Here is a 19,591-nt window from a genome sequence, read left to right as displayed (position 1 = left end):
TTGCTTCGGAAATTAACATACATTTTAGTTCTGTCTGCCAGGCAGTTGGACTTCCACAGAACATAAGGAAACTACTTTGTGGGGCTACACGTTGTTACTTGGAAAAGTGACTCTGACATGCACAAAATCCCGAGAATTACCCTGAAAATCTATTTTCAGAAAAAACAACCCTTTAGTCAGCTGCCCTACCAATACAGGTGGTCTCTCAGGCAGCTTTTTCTGTGTGAACAAATGAACAAGTGGAGGAATCTGACTGTTCCATTAGCGAATAAGCTGCTTTTGCGGAAAAATGCAAACCGGATTAAGGCTGGATTTTCTAAGAAAGAGGATAGGATCTAAGACCTGGAGATTGGTATTTGGTTTTGACGTCCCCAATCCCCTTTTAGCGATTGGTCCAGTAGATGACAGTAGATCTGGAAAGGAAGTTTAGCCAACTCTTGTCTCCCTGAGAGGAGGCCCTGAACCTGGTACCAAGGGAAGCCTGGATAGGCTTGAGGTTAAGGGTTTGGCAGGCCTGGACCAGGGCAAAATTGTGAAGAAGGGAAAGCTTGATGTTTCAGGTGCTCTATCACTCTTAACGCAGGCATCCAGGAATGTGGGGGAACCCTAGCTGTCATTTCCTACCTGAGCCTGAATTACTTGGTTGAAATCCAGATTTCAAAAGACACAAGAAAATAGTAAAACAATGAAACTCAACAATTTATGTGCTTACTTGTTATTATAAAGATAGAATTGCAGACAACTTGGAATATTCGTTAAAGAATAAAGACAATGAATTACTCTCCATATGTCACTCAGAGATAAATGACTTATTAGCTTTTTTGATTATTGTATTTCTATTATACGTCACACACATTTTGGGTGGAGGGGTTATACAGTTGACCATTAAGATTATTTTCTACCCTTCTCCCCATCAAGATTTATTCATTCTAATCTTATTCCTTGAAGATCTTGTTGAATGCCGGAGGTACAGTCAGTTCTTTTGTAATGTGATCTATATGCACCCCTGAGAATATCCATGATCTGCATAAATGCACAATAAAAAGCATAGAACTTATGGGATAATGAGATTAAAGGGACAGGACTCAAAAGCTTTGTCAGTAAAGATAAGAACTTACAAAGATAAGAACTTAATAAAAGTTGTACCATATCAAATGGTTATGACATTCATAAATATTAAAATACATATGGCACTTTAGTTTGAAAAAGAATTGGTGTGTACTTGAAGTGGGCATTGGGAGGGTTGCCTCTTGTGAGTTATTGTGAAGTGCCAGAAGGAGGTTTTTCTGAAATCCACAAAAAGTTGTAATACTAGGATGTGAATGGCTGCAACTCGCTGTCCTCAGCTTGTGATCCAAAGATTGCAGTTAAGTGATCATTCACAGCTTTAAATCATGGAGCATGGTTTTCTGTCTTTAACATGCAGATCTTTCCAAACATTTGTTTACAAAAAAAAAAAAAACTTCCATCAAAATTAAAAAATTGGATCTAACGTACAACTTTCTTTGATTAAATTTGTATGGTTAGACATTCTTTTGCAGTTTTCTCATTTTCTTGCAGTTTCACTGGGCAGCTGAAAGCTTTGGAAAATTGTACTGATGTTTGAAGTAACTGAAGCAGCCACTATTAGCATAAAGTGGAGCCACTTTTGCAGGGTCTGGGGTTTTCCGTTTGCGGTCCTCACGTATTTGTGCTGCTTTCCTTTGTGTGTGCACTGCTTGGTGTTTTGAATCAGGACTCTTAGGTTTGGGATGTTGAATGAGTATTTGTATAGAAAAGCTCACAAGTGTGAAAGAACAGAAAACACAACCTCATAGAATAGCACATGTGACGAATTCAGGTAGTCGATAGTTTGAGATACGTGTGTGTTGTGTATTCCTACTTGTTGGTTCAGCTGGATGCAGTTTTCTATGTTCACCTAGTGTTTCTTTTTTTTTTTTTCATCTATTTTTATTAGTTGGAGGCTAATTACTTTACAATATTGTAGTGGTTTTTGCCATACATTGACATGAATCAGCCATGGATTTACATGTGTTCCCCATCCTGAACCCCCCTCCCACATCCCTCCCCATCCCATCCCTCTGGGTCTTCCCAGTGCACCAGCCCTGAGCACTTGTCTCATGCATCCAACCTGGGCTGGCGATCTGTTTCACACTTGATAATATACATGTTTCAATGCTATTCTCTCAGATCATCCCACCCTCGCCTTCTCCCACAGAGTCCAAAAGTCTGCTCTATACATCTGTGTTTCTTTTTCTGTCCTGAATATAGGGTTATCATTACCATCTTTTTATATTCCATATATATGTGTTAGTATACTGTATTGGTGTTTATCTTTCTGGCTTACTTCACTCTGTATCATGGGCTCTCACCTAGTGTTTCTTGCAGAAAGAATGTGCAAAAATAAATGTGAAATTTGAGTTATGCTCAGACTGTTCCCAAATATGTCAATGATATTAAAATAAATTGGTGTTGTCAAAACAAATGTTATAGAAAAATTAATTGTGGTCTGACAAACACATTCCATAGAAGCCATGACCAGGTGGCAGAGACCCATGAACTTTTATCTACAGTTTTGAAATCCATAAAGCTCTGAGAACTAAAAGGTAGTTTTATTATTATTATTTTTTTTTGGTTGGTTTACTTGTTTTTGTAACTCAGCTTAGGGTAAAACTTAATACAACTTAGCTTTATTTGTCACCTACCTTAAACTGATACGAGATTCTTTTCTTCACTGGTATTGCTCAGTATAAATATTTATACATTTTGTTGCAGAAGTATTTTTGTATCTGGCAATTAGATATTATCTTAGACCCTGTTGGAGATTTAAATAACATATGGAATAAGCAGGCTTCTAATATCCTCCAAATTCTTTTTTTGTTGTTGTTTTGTTTCTGTTTTTTGACTGCACACCCTGCGTCACGCAGGATCTCAGTTCCTGACCAGGAGTCAAACTCGAGCCCTCTGCAGTGGTAGTCCAGTGTCTGAAACACTGGACTGCCAGGGAGTTCCAGTATCCCCCAAATTTTGAATTCTAAAACACATATGGACCCAAGACTGTGGATCTGCAAGGACCAAAAATGTATGACTTATTTTAGGTGACACATTCCCATTTTGACAGGACCTTCTGGGGTGTTACACTTAGGGGTGACCGATGCAAGCAGGCTGATGGACAGATGGTGGGCAGGCCCCTCCCTCTCTTGTTGGAGCTGTCTTCTTTGCTCTACAACTAGTCCCTCTCCTTCCACTCCCGCTGCTCTTTCATGGATTCCCCTGAGCGTTTCTCTTCCCCTTCCCTTCTCTGAAATCAGTGTTTTTCAAGTATTGTTCACAGTCCATCCATCTCAGAATCGTCCAATGAAATGAAAGGCCCCGGCTTCCCTGGTGGCTCAGTGGTAAAGAATTCACCTGGGTTCCATCTCTGATCTGGGAAGATCTCCCTACCATGGAACCACCAAGTCCATGAGCCACAACTACTGAGCCTGTGCTCTAGAGCCAGCGAGCCACAACTACTGAAGCCCGAAAGTTCTAGAGCCTTTGCTCTTCAACAAGAGGGGCCACCGCAATGAGAAGCCTACGTACTACATCTAGAAAGTAGCCCTGGTTCGCAGCAACTAGAGAAAAGCCTGAGTAGCAATGAAGACCCAGCACAGCCAAAAATAAATAATAATAAAAAGCAAGGCCTCAGGGTAGACTTTCTAAATGAGAAACTCACAGGATGGGGCCCTGTATATTTTAACAATTTCTTTCATGATTCAGATACACTACTAAGTTTGGAGTTAGCTGCTTGAAATAAATGTATTCCTCAATATCCTTCACTATATTCACCTCTTAGTCTCACTCTTGTCTCACTCAATCAACGGTCACGCATATGCTGACAACTTTACTGCATTATCACAGGTCAGTACATAATGTCTTTACTTCTACTTTTGGGCTTCAGACTCAATATGCAGCTGCTAACTCAGATGTCCCTGGGACATTACAAAATAAACGTTAAAAACTGGGCTCATCCTTTTACATTTCAATGAATGGAACCACAGTCATCTCAGTTTCCCTGTCAAAACCCATGGCTCCTGTCTGATTCTTCTCTCATCCTCATCTTCCATACCTGACCTCTCCTTTCAAAATAGATGTCCAGTCTTTCCACTTTTCTCCTTCCCCTAGCTCAGCCACCATTCTTTCTTGCCTAGACTGTTGCAGCTGTGTGGACTCCTCCAATCTGTTCTCCATAACAGAGCCGGATGGAGCTTTCTAAAATGCAACCTAATTATGTCACTCCCAGTTGAAAACATTGAAGGTTGTCCCATTATCACTCAGCAGAACCCAGACTCTTTATCCAGGCCCGCAAGGCCCTCAACTTCATCTTGAAAGGCCCTGTACTCTGTGATACTGTCTCCCCACTGATTTATTTAGGTCTCCCTGATGCGTGCTCCTGGGGTTACCTCCTACTTTGCTCTCTGAGCACTCTTCCTGCTGTATGTAATTACTTCCTTAATTATCCATTTCCTCCATCATCAGACTCTAAGCTCCATGATAGCAGGACCCTGCCCGTCTTGCTTATTATGGAGCACTCCCATGGAAAGCACTGATGAACCAGTGAATAAATGGGTTATTTCAGCATGTGTGGTTTTGGGGTTGGGGGTGGGGGCTTTCATGTTTCTCAAGTAATACCAGTGAGGATGGCTAGCCAGTTCAATTTAGTTCAAGACAACTCAATTTAACAAACAGTTATTATTGAGTATTTATTATGCTCTATTGGGCATGTCACAGGAGTTGGAGAAGACAAGGCCTCTGCTCTCAAAGACGGCTGCCCTAACCTAACCTGTCACTTGCTGGCATCCTGCTGTTCCTGGGCAGATGGCTCAGAATCAGAATGCCACTGATGCCCTGACTTCAGGAACTGCCTGGTGCCTCTGCTCCTCCCCTGGTCCCCTGTCTGCCCCCACTTCAGGTGTTTGCCTAGACTAGGCCTGAATTTGCCACATTCATTAGCATGAGAAAAGAACTATGTAATGACTGAGTTCTCTAAAGGAATTCCAATCCCCCACTGCTCCATGCCCTTGGTCATGGGGAGACAAGCAATTTCCTCATAAGATTACATTTTATAACAGAAGTTACAACAGAAGCAGGAGTTGGGCAGAAATCTCAATTCCATCATTTGCCAGTTGATCTTGGACAAATCTTGTTTTTTTTTCATGCATAAACAGAGATAATAGCAGACGCCTTATAGGTTTTTGTGATTATTAATGTTTTTAACAAAAAATAATAATGTCTAAGACTGAGTGCTGGCTACGTGTTGGCCATTATCCTAAGGGCTGACCTCATTTAATCTTTGCAACAATCCTAAGAGGTAGATACTAATATATTCATGTTACAGGTGAGGGTGGTGAGGCTTAAGTAACTTTCCTGTGCTAAGAGTGAGCAAGCGGAAGGGTTAGAATTTCATCCAGGCAGCCTGGCTCCAGGGTTCATGCCCTCACTCACTATACCACCTTTTCAAGGCTGAGGTTAATTGAAGATATGGATAAAATTTCTATCCTCTTATTGTAAAAAAGAAATAACAAAATATTTTTAAAGGGATTTTTAAAATTTATCTTTAATTCTCTTGTTTTCCAGGGTCTTGAGAGAATGCCATAAAAAACACATTTTCTTGTTCCATGGAATAAATAGGTACTATTAAAAAAAACATGCCATCCTGCATGTTATTTTTCACTTTAGCTTTTCTCCCTGCTTCTCTGATACATTAACAGTTGTGTGTATTTGGACCACATGTGGCCTGGTCTCACAGATGTCCAGCCCTTTTGACAGTTGGGTGGTATAATGGGCATATTGGGGAGGGGCGAAGGGGTAAATGAACATCCTCTAGTTACTTATTAAAGGAGCTGACTAGTTTAGCAGTCAAGATAGTTCTAAAGTCTAGTGGCTATCTTCAATCCAAACTTTTTCTACTTAATATATTATCATTTTATAATATATTAATTTATACATATTTAAAATGATTATATATATCATTTCATAATATATTATCATGGTATAACTGAAGCAATTTTAAACCATGATAGCAGTTTTTTTCTAAGTGCTTGCAGGCAGTGACTATAAAGGAACATGATAATTTACAGGGTGGTCAAAAGGGAATTATATTGTTTTTTTTTTTTAAATCATTTTATTCACAAACACACAGTATTTACTAGTTGCTAATGATATCTAGAGTCTAAGAATTTTAGGATAAAGAGAGTACATTACTGATTGAATGTGACTAACAATCCATTACCCTAAGATGTTCCTGTAGCCTTACTTCTGTGGGCTTTGAGCTTTTTGGTACAAGTATAGCATTCCACTGTGATGAGACACATCTGTTGTTGTTGTTCTTTAGTCACTCAGTCATGTCTGACTCTTTGTGACCCCATGGACTGTCCTCCAGGGGATCTTCCTCACCCAGGGATCAAGCCCAAGTCTCCTACATTGGTAGGCAGATTCTTTACCACTGAGCCACCAGGAAAGCCCAAGACACATTTAAGGGAGAAAAATATTTGGTCCAGAGATTTATCTATAGCCTTTGTTTGACCTCACTGGGGGTCAAATAACCCAATTTCTTTAGTAACGCTTGGGTCAAGGCAACTGAGGTTATTTACCTACATATTCATATTGTATGCTCTCAAGGAAAGATTGGGTGGAGTGGCAGAAATATAAGTAACTATGCTGTGAACTTATAAATTTTGTATATTTACATATTGATGCTCATTTAAGCATAGATTAAAATATGATTTATGTAGTAAATCAACGAAAGGTAACTTTTGTGAAATAACTGGAGAATTTAAAGAGGTTAAACACTTTAAGATTCATATTTGCACATCAACACATTTGAAGGCAGATTCTGAAGTATAGATAGAAGTCCTTAAAAAAAGGAATGTGAAAACACATGTGCATTAAATAAGTAAGATTGCAAATCTGGTGAGATTAGAACTGAGCATTTAGAGAAACTGACATTAAAGGAACACAGGCAATCTATAACTCGGAATATGGATAGAAATGTCTCAACTGGCATTGTGGGCTGATTGTCATCCCCCCCACCCCCAAATTTATATTTCAAGTCCTTACTCCCTAAGTACTTCAGAATATGCCTGTGCTTGGAGATACAGCCTTTAAAAAGGCAATTAAGTTAAAACAGGGTCATTAGGACTGGGTTGGGAAGATCCCCTGGAGAAGGAAATGGCAACCCACTCCAGTATTCTTGCCTGGAGAATCCCATAGATGGAGAAGCTTGGTAGGCTACAGTCCACGGGGTCACAAAGAGTCGGACACAGCTAAGCGACTTCACTTCACTTCACTTCAGGGCAGGCCCTACTCCAGTATGACAAGTGTCCTCATATGAAGAGGAGATTATAATACGGACATGTACAGAGGAGAGAGCATGGGAAGACAAAGAGAGGAGGCCATCGATAAGCCAAGGAAAGAGGCCTCAGAAGACATCAACCCTTGACCTCAGATTTCTAGCCTCCAGAATTCTCAGAAACAAGTGCCTAGTTTTTAAGCCACCTAGTCCATGGTACTTTGCTATGGCAGCCCTAGCAGATTATTACTATTATACCCTTTGACACTCTTGCCTTTGTGTTGGAAGACATGAGCATTGTTTCAACTTCTTATACTTGATTTGGCTCCACAAATGACATGGCTCAGAATAACTGACAAGCCACAAGAGCCTCATTTCTATCTTTCAGTGTGAGCCGAGTCAGGTTTGATACTAAGAGACCTTGCATATATTTTCAAGTTTATTTGAGTGGGAAAAAAAGAAAGGATGCTTGTTATATTTAGATAGCAAGAGACCAGAGAGCAGTCAATCCAAATCATCTTGATTAGTTGAACAAAGAGCTAAACTGAAGTAGAGGAAAATTCAAAAGATTTAACTATAAGTTCTTGAACTCAGACTTTAAAATGTCAATTGCACAAATACAAGGGAGGTGAGAAGTTGCTAAACAGTGGTGTGTATTCAAAGCTCATAATGAGTCAACTGAATGGTGAGAATGCCCCCAAATTCAGTGTGTTTATAAGCCATCATTTATGGGATCCTTATTTTCAGGGGTTCCCGACAAGATACCTCATGAAGTAGTGAGTTTCCCATTGCTGAAGGTATCCAAGGAATGACCCAGTGACCAGTTCTCAGTTATGTGGCAGAGGGCACATAGTTAACTTGAAGACACACCAGTGGTTGAAGTTAAAATCACACTAATGGTTGCCTGAGGAATTGAAGACCACATGACCCCACAATTAAGTTTTTACTGTAACTATCTTTTAAATGTTAGTACTTAGGAAGACTCATGGAAGGAAAGAGATAACCCTGAAAGCCAATGATGCCAATATTAATTTCTTTTTTTCTTTTTATCTCCATCTGTTTACATATTCCTTTGGAAGAAATCATTTCTTTAGAGGCGGTTTGGAAGCAGTGGTCTATCCAGAATCTGTCCAGTTTGACAACTCCAGATATTGATTGAGTTTGCTTTATTCTGAAGTTAGTATCTTGAATGGGGAAATGTTGATCTTGGTTTTATCCCTAACCTCTGTTGCTTTCTAGATAACCAGAAAGAGATTAGTCTATAAAACATGCGTTTACCTGTGTAGACTAGTGAAATCTTATGCTGGGAAAAGTCCCCATTTTAATAAGCTTTAAACAAAAAATTCCACCTTAGGTGCTAATTAGAATCTAAATTCAGGTGTTAACCTCTTTGACTGAAAGTGCATGTTGAGTAATTGCAGGAAAGGGGCCAATTTCAGGCACAGCAGTAATTACTGAATTAGTAGAAAAGTTCAAGTAGGGCTTCAGATTTCAGATCATTACTGAGCTTTTTGAGGAACAGCTAATCCTGGAGTGATTGGGCTTCTCACACCTGTGTGTGTGCGCTTGTGTGTGTGTGTGTGTGTGTGTGTGTGTGAGTGTGAGTGTGAAGGGAGCCCACTTAAATTTCAAAGAAATAACCTTACAAATGACCACAGAATTAAGTACTAATATTTCTTGATATTTGAAAATATAATTTTCGAAACCTCTGAAAAATATTTAATACTTTTCATTTTTACTTCAAATAAAGGGGATGGGGGAAAGCAGAATCTGTTTTATTTTTAAAAATAGCTTCATCTTTAAAATTTAGTTTCTTGCATTATTTACTTCTTACTGTCCTGGGAATTAGCCTTTAATGTGCCGGGGGAGGGGTGGGGGGGTGGGGAGTGCTGTGTTTAGTTGTTCAGTTGTGTCCGACTCATTGCAACTCCATGGACTGTAGCCCTCCAGTCTCCTCTGTCCATGGGATTCTCCAGGCAAGAATACTGGAATGGGTTGCCATGCCCTCCTCCAGGGGATCTTCCCAACCTAGGGATCAAACCCAGGTCTCCTGCATTGCAGGCAGATTCTTAACTGTCTGAGCCACCACAGAAGCTCATGAATACTGGAGTGGGTAGCCTGTCAGGATCTTCCCGGCCAAGGAATCGAACCGGGGTTTTCCTTCATTGCAGGAGAATTCTTTACCAGCTGAACTACCAGGGAAACCTGCGCCAGGGAATATTCACCTCTAATATATATATACACTACCTTCAGGGTCTCCTTGAATTTGGTTGTTGTTGAGGGTTTGCTAAGCTGTTGAACCAACTGCAGTGACGATCTCCAATGACGTAGAAGAGGAAAACACATGGGAGACTGCAGCTGCCTTGTTTGTTGTTACATGGTGTACTGTTCAATCTCCATGTTGTCTTCCTAACAAAATCTAATGGCCCTAAGGAGAAACAAGATCCATAGAGACAAAATCGACCCAGATCCTCAGGGTGTAAAGTAGCGTATGTTTTTCTTCATTATGGTAACTGTTTCTTCACCTCTGAGTGTAATTTCAAGTGTTAACTCTGATTTATAAAGTGCTAAATGGTCTGTCTTGTAAAGAGCTTCTTGCTTCCTCTAGGAACAAAGATGAATTATTAAGCATCTGGTCACTGACCTCAAAAGTAAAGCTGTGGAAATTTAGAGTACTGAAACTCATTGTGGGCATTTTTCAAGGAGCTTTTCAAATGGAGGGCCAAGTAGATACCATCGTTGAAGCACTAGTTCTTACATTATGTCATTAAAGAAACATGCAATAGGCTTTATATCCTAATGAAGAGTTCACAATCAATTAAGTTATAAATGTGTAAAGTGAAATAGGAACACCAAATAGAAAAGACCATATAAAACTTCAATAACCTTAGCTATTCATCAGTGTAGAACTAGATAAACCTATTATGGATACTGTGTACCCATTCAGAAGAAGTAGGGAGTCTGGATATATTGAGATATAAAGAGCCTCAAAATACAGTTTTAGATTTTAAAAAATGCAAAATAATAGATATAGAATTAGTTTACTCATCATTTCTTTTAGAAGAAATGAATATATGTCAATATATGTGTAAACTTAGATAAGCATACTTTTTAAAAATGTCCTACAAAGAATAGGATGTATTCGTGCTAAGTTGCTTCAGCTGTGTCTGGCTCTTTGCAACCCTATGGACTGTAGCCCGACAGGCTCCTTTGTCTGTGGAATCTCTAGGCAAGAATCCTGGAGTGGGTTACCATGCCCTCCTCCAGGGCATTTTCCCAACCCAGGGATCAAACACGTGTCTCCTGCATTGCAAATGGACTCTTTTCTCCTGAGACACCTGGAAGCCCACTGTCCTTATTAAAGATCAATTTATCCAGTCTTCAGCCAGTAGAAGCCTCCTCAAGTTGGCTCCTGAGTCCATCTGATACAACCACAGTAATTTTTGATAGCATCTTTGCTTTCTGGTATGACAAGATATTTCAAGATCATCTTGTATATTTTCTGCCCCAGACCAATAACTGAGAATCTCCAGAGAGCACTGATCCATTTTAGTGGGAAATAGTATTTACAGAGCATGGTCTGGACACTAATGGTGCTTATTGCTGCTGGGTTGGTCATTTTTTCTAGGCTTTTTCAGGATATATATATATATATATATATATATATATATTTATTTATTTATTTATTTGAGATAAAATATACATGTGTTACAATTCAGATGTTTTTCTCAACCTCTTTGATCTTATACATATTTATCTCTTTTTATTGATACTGAAAATTTCAGTTTTCAAAACACTAGCATGATTATATAATAGTCTTGGAACAAAAATACTAACAGTACTATTATACTGTTACTATTATAATACATGCTTACTATAATTAGTGAAAACTACTGTCCTTAGAGTATATCCTGCTAAGAAATATAGTCAAACAACTGTGTTGTAAGAGTCATTTGAAATAGATCATCTCTGTAAGGTTATGCCATCAGTTGGCTATATACTGAAGTTCATTTGTTTCATTTAACTTTTGAGTTTTTTAGATTGTATTTTAAATTTTAATTTTGCTTGGTGATTGTGTAAAATGTTAACTTGGCTCCAAAGTCAAGTCTATAAAACAACGCCTGCGTGCGTGCTCAGTCGCTTCAGTTGTGCTTGACTCTTTGTGACCCTAATGACTGTAGCCCACCAGGCTCCTCTGTCCATGAGGATTCTCCAGGCAAGGATACTGGAGTGGGTTGCCATGCCCACCTCCAGGGGATCTTCCTGACCCAGGGATAGAACCCGAATCTCTTATGTCTCCTGCATTGGCAGGTGGGTTCTTAACCACTAGCGCCACCTGGGAAGCCCATAGATTAAAATATGTCTAGCTATTATGTCAGTTGCCCTACAGGTAATCTTAAAATTTTTATATTACAATTTTTCTTTCCCTTTTTTGATTTTTAATATAATCAAATGTGTATTCTTAGAGAAATGGAAGCATTTAACTTAGCACATCATGGAGATCACAAGTAGTAAGATCCTAGTAGTGAGTAAAGATATTCCTTATTTCTTTTCATAGCATCTTTCATTACTTTTTTGTCTTCTCTGAAGCTGATAATAATTACTTTTCATTTAGCTTTTTTTTTTTTTTGAAGTTTCCGTTACTTTTCTAGATTTTTAACACTAATTTATCTTCACATGCTCCCTGGTTGTCTAAATCTTTTGTCAGTATACTTAAGCATATTGGGTACTCAATCAAGTTCATATTCTTGGATTCATTCTTCTGGAATCTGCTGCCTACTCTGATCTGGATGAATGATTCCCCTGTCCTGCTGCACAATGCCATCCCACTCTCTATAATCTCCTTTCTCCAGCATCCAAGAATTTTCTCTTTTTATGGAGCAAAATCGCCTGCTTACTAAGTCTCCTGTCACCTTTCTTGCTTTACTCCCTTATTTTAACTCATAGTTGAACTCCTTTAGCTTATACTGTGATGAGGTTCATAATTCTTATTCACTCTACCATCATCCAAAGATGAGATTTCACTGGAGCATCATTTGGATGACTTGTTCTTCCCCAGTGTGTCCCACGATATGCTTTCACATGGCTGTAAGTCACATAATGTATAAATGCTCCACAACCTGATTTGGATTCCACCCTTAGTCAAAAAGGGCGTGACTGAAGGCTGTCTTCATGACAATTAACTGGAGAATCATTTGCTCCACGTTCAGATAGCTCTTTGCCTACTGTGGGCTTCCCTGAGAGCCCAGTTGGTCAAAAATCCACCTGCAATGCAGGAGACCCTGGTTCAATTCCTGGGTTGGGAAGATCTCCTGGAGAAGGGAATGGCTACCCACTCCAGTATTCTTGAGCTTCCCTTGTGGCTCATCTGGTAAAGAATCCGTTTGCAATGTGGGAGATCTGGGTTTGATCTCTGGGTTGGGAAGATCCCCTGGAGAAGGGAAAGGTTACCCACTCCAGTATTCTGGCTTGGAGAATTCCACGGATTGTATAGTTCCATGGGGCCGCAAAGACACAACTGGGTGACTTTCACTTTCACATTGCCTACTGCATAGTAGTTTCTGATATAACAGAAGCAAAGCCTTGCAACAGACTGGAAAAACTTGAAAGTTGTTTTATGTACATAGTAGAGGCAAGAAATGCAGCCTAAACAAAGGCTTGACTGTGTCCAAAGACCTTAGAGCATGATTGTTTGCATCAGGTTATCAGTGCACTTGTGGGGAAGGGAGTCTATGAAAGTTATGATATCAATATCTTGATGCTGATGGAACATGATTCTCTCATGTAGGTAAATAAAATTCCCTGGATGAGTTTGAGAGAAGGAGGGGTATAAGCTACTTGCAATTAAAACAAGCAAGCCAGCCTACAAACAAGTAACACTAATAAAATCCTTGTTAAATGATAAATGCATAAATGCATGGATGCAGCAGGAAAAAGAGAGAAGCAATTCTCTGGCAGGCTTTTGGTTGTGTATTTCAGTAACGTATAGGGTTTGTGGTTTATAACATCATCAGAGTTGTACAATAGCATTATATCCCTGAGAGTTGTGCAGTTATCTCTCCCTCTCTCTTTCTTTTCTCTGCATACAATGGGGGATCTAAGCCTGGATCCATGCCCCGCCTGGGACATTTCCTCTTTGTGGCATGTGAGCCGTACCAACGCTAAGATTTACTGCTTTGGGGATCGGTTCAGAACAAATGTTCCAAACAGCCTTCCGCCTCAGGCAAGGTAATTTTGGACCAATTCAACAAGACTTCAAAGGAAGCCACCTACTACAATGCCTAAGGAGGATAAAGACCTGATTTAAATGAATGTATTGCAATTAGTGGGTATTTACTTTATATGTTGCCAAGTTTTGATAGCTTTCTTTAACCCTCAGGGAAATAATATATATGTCTACTTCTGGTGAGCTGAAGAAATGGGATATGTGCTTCCCAGAGAGACAGGTGTTGAGAATATACACAGATCTAAAGGAGAGAAAAGACAAAAAGTTCATGAAAGCTGGAGACAAAGAATAGATGCAATGCTTGTTTGGGGAAGAAAAAAGTTAGTGTAAGGGGTATTCTTCCAGCATCTCCTTCCCTGAAAAAGAGACAGACCTTCTTCTGCAAAATTCTGTCTTCTTTGCAAATAGCTTGTATTAACTAAGGAAAATAAGAAGGAGGCAACATTTAACATGGATAAATATGAAAAAGCTACTTATCAATTACAGGAGTCTTGGACCACCAAGCTGATTGAGATACATCCTGAAGTGCTGTAAGTTTAATCCAATCATTCAGCACGAAGCATTCCAGCAGAAGAGGAAATTAAGGATTAAATGGTGGTGGAAGAATGTGAAAGTAAGACTCTGGATGCAGAGTCTGAGTGGACTTTAATCAAATCAAGCCAGAAACAGACCAGAATGGAAATCTGATCACCCAGTGTTCTCATAACCATGCCTAGAGTTTCACTGGAGATCTTACCTTGAAAGTGAGGTTTAGTGTTTAAGAATTGTTACAGGAAAAGACCAGAGTGTTCTCTTAGCATTTCTCATAGGAAGAATGAATGCTGAGAGAGACAGCCCCAAACAGTCAAGAAGTGCTGTCTGGAGACCTCTATATGGAGGTAAGGGGCAGGCAGAAGGAGCTACATGCCAAATTGTTCCCCAATCTGACTTATTTTGGCCCTAAAAAGATCTCAAAGAAAGGAAAAGCAAAATATACTCACTCTAATCTGTGTTCCTGTGTATTTCCACAGTATACAACTGAGCAAATAATCATTCACAGCAAAATGGAATCAAAGACACTGGTAAAAAAAACAGGTCTAAAGTTAGTAGAAATCTTTTAATAACACCTTACTCAAAATTTTTTTAAACTAACTTTATGTGACTTTTTAATTAGAATAGTCTTTTTACTATAGTATTCCGAAACAACACCCACAATCTCTTTGAGATATGCCTGTTCCCAACTCCAATCTAATCTAGTGATCCTGTTTCACCTGAGGGGTGAGAAAACCTGACTTCATTTTTTAAAGAATATTTACTTAAATATCTGACTGCACTGGGTCTTAGTTGTGGCATGCAGGATCTTAAATTACTTGCCTGTGAACTCTCAGCTGCAGCATGTGGGATCTCATTCCCTGACCAGGGATTGAACCTGTGCCCCCTGCATTAGGAGTGCAGGGTCTTAGCCACTGGACCACCAGGGAAGTTCCCCTTCTTCAGATTTAAAAATCTGATTTGTTGGATAATTTGCCATCCTTCCCTTCCATTGAAGCCAGAGCCATATACCACCATCATGTATAAAACCAACCTCTTCCTGAATTTTGGACTCAAACAAAATCATATTTTGATGTTTAAAATTTATCTGACAGATGAAAACATATTCTAAAGCTAGCCTGTACAAAAAACTGCTCAAATCTCCTTTTGATAATGTTACTATCTTTTGCTAAAACACACTTTCCCATCTTTATGATTATGTTAGATATTCTGTGAAGCAGTTGATTACTTTATGTTTGATGGCATGTTTCTCCTTGCTATCCTGCAGCATTCTAGTTGGGACACTTTGCCATGGCCCCTGGATTTCTGAGATTTCTGAGACAATTGCTCTCTGGTTACCAGTGTTTTGAGGAAGTGGGGAAAAGAAAGAGAAACTCATTCAGAGGACGGCGAGTGAGGCTTCTGATGGCATTGAGACTGTTTTAATCGATCTTAAACCATCTTGACATGTGCTAATGTTTGAAATGTAGGTGTCTTTTAGGTGTGTGGCCTGGCCTGTTCTCCCCTGCTGTTTACTTTAGCAGCTTGTCTGTCTGAAAGTCGTGATACCACAAAGCCTCCTCAGGGTCTCAGGGCAAGATGCAGCACGCAGACTATGAGAAACAGCCCCCAGGGCCGGCCCTCTAAGCCACTGCAGGTAGAACCACCACGGTGCGGGCAGGTAAGCCTTCAAGGGAACAATGAAAAGGGTGGCTCAGGTGAATGGAGCCTGGCTTCACCTGGATGTCCTGGAACAATTAGACAACTTCCACCCTAAAATGCTTTCCTTAGGAAAGATAAAGGGACCTCTGTTGTTAAGTGACTACTGTCATGTTCTGAAATGCCATGTGATGCAAAATTTTCATTTCCTGGACCTGCCATTCCACCTAAATCAGATTTTGCTCAGTACACTTGTTAGCGTCAATCCGGGTGATTGGTGGCTTTTAAGTAAGGAAACTTTGTAATTTTTAAAAACACATTAGCCATGGAATTTATTCTCAGATAAGGCAGAGTGAAGTGGCAGTGTAAACAGAATGACCTAAAGGAAACCAGCTTTTAAACCGCACACACACAAACACACAGAGGAAAATAAAGGGTCTGAAATAATTTCTTTACTCTGTTGGTAATACTTTGGCAAATATGTTTTTGCCTGAATCATGTCTAGAATTACTTCTAACAAAATTTAAATTGTTTATTCCCCTTTGACAGTATATTTTTTTATTATACAGATAATATACAACTATTATATTATGGTGAAAGGTTAAACGAATACTTTCATTTCCATGCCTCTTAGCTCTTTCACTTCACACGAAATCATGCACTCTGTCTTCCCCTCCCTAAAAGGTAAGTGGCGACTGACGGTCAGAAGTTTTCTTTGTATTTTTTGAATTTCCTTTCACATTTACATACAAATGTAATTTCTCTGGAGATTTAAAAAATAAATATAAATAAAAATCTTTTTTTTGAAACTTTTTTTTTAATTTAAAAATGTTTCTTGGAGACTGTTCCAAGTTAGTACATATTTGAGTCTGAATAGTATTTCTTAGTGTGGCGTTATTCCAGCTCACCTACTCATTCCTCCATTGATGGACATTGAGGTTGTCTCTTTTTTTTTCTATCACAGTTAAACCTCAAAAAAAATTTTTTCCTAGACAAGGGGAATGTATTTCTGGCTGAAATTTCTAGCAAGTTAGAATTATTTAGTCAAAGATGCCAATTTTGCTATCCTTTTCAAATTAATTAATTAATAAGAAATACATGACTTTTATGTTTTTTAATTATTTTTTTAAGTACATGACTTTTAAAGATTAAATAAATTTCTAGCATATGTTGTTTACCATAGGCTTCCCAGGTAGTGCAGTGATAAAGAATCTGCCTGCCAGTGCAAGGGATGCAAGAGATGTATGTTTCATCCCTGGGTTGGGACGATACCCTGGAGTTGGAAATGACAACCCACTCCAGTGTTTTTGCCTGGAAAATTCCATGGACAGAGGAGCCTGGCAGGCTACAGTCCATGGGGTTGCAAAGGTTGGACACAACTGAGCAATGTGCACAGAGCTTGTATACCTACTGTTTGCGGAGGCTTTAGGCAAGACATAAACTTTAGGCAAGTCTTAGTAGGAGATAGAATAAATCCCATTTGGAACCTAGGCCTTTTCAGACAAAACTTTTAACTAATCTTGCTTTCTTTGTCACCAAAGTGTTCTTTAAAGTAATTAAAGGACACGGGCCTTTGCCATAAAGCTGATGGAGGCTACTTCATTTTAAGACAGTAATTTTCAGTTTAGGACTTTGCACTACACTTGCACTGCAAGTTTGTGATTGACTTTTGATGACGTGATTTCAAAGGGCTGGTGGTTGTTTTTGCCTGGTGATTTCCAGGCAGATGCCTAGTGATGCATCTCAGGGCTGGGCAACAGGACTCTGACAGCCCTCCCACAGTGCCCAGCAGACTTTAGGGTGAGGTGGCAGGCATGTCTGCTGGCTTCTCTCCAGGTCAGCCCAAAGTGACAGGACACCAACTCTGGGTGATGAAACTTGCCTGCAACTGGTGAGCAGTAGATCAGGGACTTGAATTCAGGTATTTTGACACCTGAGTCTGAGGATTTCAGTCACTAGGTTGTCCTACAACTCTCACTACAACATTGCTGTCAGTACAAAAGGGATTCAGAGGAGGGAGTGTTTACTATGGGCTAGGATTGCCTGTAGGGCTTTCAGGTAGGACCTGGGAATTAAATGATTTAGGTTTGGGCTATGAGGAGGAAGGAAAAGGTGTAAATAAAGATCTGGGGGAAAAAAAAGTTATGGGAAGGGAAAAGCAAAAAACAAAAGACTAACAAAGTCACAACCATAATAATAGCAACAAATTAACTTTACAGATCATTTTACTCTGGGCTGGGACCTTGCAAAGTACTCCATAGGAAACATTTAATTTAATTCTTAATAAATTCTGATGAGATAGGGACTTCCCTGGTGGTCCAGTGGTTCACTCTGGAACCACTGCATACACACTCCATTCACTCTGTGTATGTGAAGAAACTCAAAACGAGACAGATTCAGCTGAAATTTCTTTGTGAAAAGAAGAATTGTGCAGCTGGATCCTAAGCTCTAATATAAATAAATACCAGATAAATAAATAAACCTATAAATACATCTCTTTCTTAAAAAAGAAAATAATTCAATTTGCAGGGGATGGGGTTCCATTCCTGGTCAGGGAACTAAGATCCCATATGACATGGAGCAACTAAGCCTGGGAATAGCAACTACTGAGTCCAGAGACCACAACTAGAGAGTCTGTGTGCTGCATGGGAAGGATCCCACGTTACACAACGAAGATCCTGAATACAACAACTCAGACCCGACACAGCCAAATAAATAAATAAATATTTTAAAAATCCTGATGAGATGCAATTCCTAGAGGGGTAGGATGGGGTGGGAGGTGGGAGAGAGGTTCAAGAGGGAGGAGACGTATATATACATATGGCTAATTCATACTGATGTATGGCAGGAACCAACAGGATATTATAAAGCAATTATCTTCCAATTAAAAACAAATTAATTAAAAAAATTTTTGTAATGGGGAAATGGAATTTAATGATATTAAGTAAACTGTCCAAAGCCATGGAGCTGATAAAGAGGTGTAGCTCAGTAAGTGGACTGATGAAGGGACATAGTGGATTGGAGGGGGACTCACAGATGGGATGGGTGGGAGGAGTATAGGGACAGTCAGGGCCTTGAATGACCGTGCAATGGGCAACCCTTGAACAAATTTTGAGTATTAGAGTCACATGATGAAAATGAATGTATAGAAAAGTTCTTTCACTTTTATTCATTCACTCTCCCCACCTCTGATGAAAGATGGAAACCCGGGTTGAAACGACGGTGGGTGGTGATTGCAAAGGATGAATTAAAGATAAAAAAGCCTGAACAGTGCAGCCATACGCCTTCCATGCCTGTTTTGGGGGCCCTAAAATAGTCTAATGTACTTTGAATCCATGCTTAGGAACTGCAGGGCTCTACTGAAAAGAACCTGAGTCCTGAAAGCAGAAGAACCTGGATCCATATCCTGGCTCTGCCACTCTTCAGCTTTGAGCAAATCTGCTTGTTGAATGACCAGTCTGTGGGATCCTGACTGGGAGAGCAGAAACTTGGTCTCTCTATGACTGACTGACTCATAGGTGCTGTAAGCATCTTTTGAATAACAGGTGAATGGATTTTTCTAAGGCTTCCTCTCCAGCTACACAATGAGCATCATGAAACCTATTTCATAAAGTCCTGCCTCCTGTAAACCAAAGACTTGCAAACACTTCAGGTCTACACTGAAGAAAGAGGCCAGTGTTTTTGCTGCCATAGTATCCTGCTTTCCTGTGAGTTTTGCCACTGGGAAGGGATAATAATTCCTTGTTTGTTGTTTCAAAAGGTAATTTTTTTTTTCTATTAAAGCAATGTGTGCTCATTTATAGAGAATTTGGAAAAATTCAGGGAAGTTAAAAATAGAAAATGTTAATAGATTTGATCAGATAATG

The 19,591-nt window shown here is 39.5% G+C and overlaps 1 non-coding gene across 1 annotated transcript; it reads right to left on the bottom strand.

Annotated features, from left to right (window-relative positions):
• Positions 1-14,943: 14,943 nt before the first annotated feature.
• Positions 14,944-15,016, bottom strand: TRNAR-CCU. The gene has a single exon. It is a non-coding gene; the product is annotated as a tRNA-Arg (tRNA).
• Between the last annotated feature and the right edge of the window lie 4,575 nt (positions 15,017-19,591).

Source organism: Cervus canadensis, chromosome 7 (genome assembly GCF_019320065.1).
Source record: "Cervus canadensis isolate Bull #8, Minnesota chromosome 7, ASM1932006v1, whole genome shotgun sequence".
Classification (NCBI taxonomy): domain Eukaryota; kingdom Metazoa; phylum Chordata; class Mammalia; order Artiodactyla; family Cervidae; genus Cervus; species Cervus canadensis.
This window is presented reverse-complemented; position numbering and strand designations above follow the sequence as displayed.